Here is a 3,223-nt window from a genome sequence, read left to right on the forward strand (position 1 = left end):
AACGTAACCATATTTCTTTTTAGACATCACATATCTTTTCTGCATTTTGGAAAAAGTCACTGGGGCAAGCTACACTTACGTCATACTAGAAATTAATGTTCTTGAATACGAAGAGTACTCTGCTTAACGCTTTTGAAAATTTATGGCGCCGCTCTAATTTTTCTACATTTTGATGCGCTCAGGGGATGCTAATTTTAAAGACAGTTTTAATACCATTCTACTAGTTTTTTTTATTTTCCTGGTATATCTATTGTTCAAATGGTTGAGAAGTGGAAGGTAAATTCCTTTAGAAAAAAAACATTAGCAACATATAGACGTTCAGTTGTCTTAATGCATATATCTTTTTTTTCAGGTAGGACAGGAGAAAGATATAATTCAAATGTTTAAATAACTTTATGTATATGATTTTGGGTAGATTTATAAAGTGTTGTCCTTATCATAACAGATATTATCATAGCATATACAATTTTGATATATCAGTATATGATGTTCATTTATATGTATTCATAACAATGTAATATGAATAAAGATGTTTTTATTTACACATATTGTATCTTTCCATTTTATTGATTTACTTGTTTGTTTGTTCCGTAGTTTTCATCAAGTATTACATAAAAAAACTAGTATATTAACAGATAAGAAAAGAAAAAAAAAGATAAATATGGAAATCAAGTCGACAACATAAGTTCGATAAATTCTAACAGCTTTTTATATATATCATAAAATGAAAAGTGACACGAATAAATGCATAAATATCGCGCCCACTTTCGCCCACCAGATGACGTCACAGTAGACATCAAGTGACGTCACAGCCAATAACTCCTCTATTTTTCCAAACAGTTAACAAGAAAAAAGTTTTCCCATTCCTGCAGGAGAGGGAATGACGTCAGAGCTTTCACATTGCTTCCCGTTTTCTGTGCATTACAACGTGAACAGAAAATGGGAGGCAAGGAGTTAATTTGATTGTAATAAGAGGATAAAATTAGCTAACGGTTGGAAGAGGTGGGGGGTATGTTATGGAGATCGGGGGCGTGCGGGGGGTGGGGTTGGTGGGGGGGGGGGCAAGGATGGTAAGGAAAAGAGAGCGAGAGAGAGAGAGAGAGAGAGAATCAATGTTTGTAGTAAATTTCACCAAGGCAATGAACGTTATTTTAAAGTTATGTAATTCTTAGCTAACAAGAACTTTATCTACATTTTTAAAATCAATGTTGCATTTCATGATATCAAATCACGAATTTAAAGGAAATGAGTATGTGTACAACACGCACACACACACACACACACACTCCCTCTTTCTCTCTCTCTCTCTATATATATATATCTATATATATCTATATATATACATATATATACATATATATACATATATATACATATATATACATATATACACATGCATATGTATACACACACACACACATATATATACATATATATGTATTTATGTATATACATACATATATATATTTATATATATATATATACATATATACATGTATGTGTTATATATATGTATATATATATATATATATTTACATGTATGTGTGTAATATATATATATAACATATATATATATATATATACACATACACACACACATACACACACATATATATATATATATACATACATATATACATATATATACATATATATATATATATATATATATATATGTGAGGTAACATGTACACGGATCAGACCATAACACGTAAAAGAAAGGCAGAGAGTAACAAAAGGCAAGGTAAATCATAAGACCGACATGAGAGAAAATGAAAGGGAAGCGCCACACGTGCAGAGAGAAGGCGCCTCAAACACACTCATAATGAGAGACGAATCGGAGGAGCAGTCGTCAGTGCTTAATGAGGACAAGTTGTGTTCCTGATACGATTACCTCACGCCTCGCGACTTGAGGCCGGAGTGCGCCAGCGATCTCCCTGTTTCGTGACGCAATTGGTCGGTCGGTCGGGCGAGCTTAAGTTGTCGCTCGGTCGCCTAGTCTGCCTGCAAGGAGTTCTGATTTCCTAAGGCAGAAAAGGACGAATACAGTATCTGTCTTTCTTTCTGTCTGTCTATTTGTCCGTCTGTCTAAGTGCCTGTCTGTCTGCTGTCTGCTTGTCAGTCTGTCTATCTATCTATATATGTACATACACACACAAATTACTACTTGTGTGTATACATGTGCACGCATTTGTCACAAACTTATACAAACATAAATCTCTCTATATCTATATATTTTTATATCGTCTCACCTGATATATATACATACACACACACACACATATATACAGTATATATATGTGTGTGTGTGTGTGTATGTATCTGGAACCAAGCCACAGTAATACAGTCAGATCGTCGACTTCGATCTTCGAACGCTGGAGTGCCGACTTCCCTCTCCGGACCCCACGTAGCGAGAACACTCTTCTTCTCCCTTGCTAATCCGGTCACACACCTCCTGAGAAGGTCTTTGACACGTGTGTGAAGGGATACGATTACTATATATATCGAATTTGTCTTTGGTAGGGTTTCTTGAACGTTATATTCGTCTAGCCTTTTTTTATTGTTGTTGTTGGGGGGGAGGGGGAGGGGTAGATGGGCAGGTTGTTGTTTGTAAGTGGATCGTTAAAGACTTATTGTAATTCAGGAATTCATGTGGTGTGGGCTGTCGAGACTGTTAGCCATACTGGCAGTTATTGATGTTTGTCTTTAGTAGAGCTGGGCTGTGTTGGTGACCCGGTGGCTTTGGGAGCATCTTTCACCAAGAGCAAATAATTCAAGGTAAAATAGGATGGCCTTAAAGAATAAATACACATTGCAGCATTCAAGGTATGATTCCCAGTGTATGTGCTGTATGGTATTGTCAAGGAATAGACTGACTTATGTGAGGTATACAAAAAGAGAGAGAGGGAGAGGGGGGAAGGAAGAGAGAGAGAGAGAGAGAGAGAGGGGGGAAGGAAGAGAGAGAGAGAGAGAGAGAGAGAGAGAGAGAGAGAGAGAGAGAGAGAGAGAGAGAGAGAGAGAGAGAGAGAGAGAGAGAGAGAGAGAGAGAGAGAGAGAGATAATGAAAGAGAATGAAAGAGAGAGAGAAAAATCTTCAATTTTAGATTCAGAATCAACTATCTCCATCCAAAGACCACTTCACAGCACTCGAACGAAGGTGCTCAGACTTCAACCGTATCAAGATAACAGTCACAAGCGACCAAATAGAAAGAAGAAAGATGTT

This window comes from Penaeus japonicus, unplaced genomic scaffold (assembly GCF_977035675.1).
Source record: "Penaeus japonicus unplaced genomic scaffold, GWHDUDI00000001_assembly GWHDUDI00000022, whole genome shotgun sequence".
In the NCBI taxonomy this organism is placed as follows: Eukaryota; Metazoa; Arthropoda; class Malacostraca; order Decapoda; family Penaeidae; genus Penaeus; species Penaeus japonicus.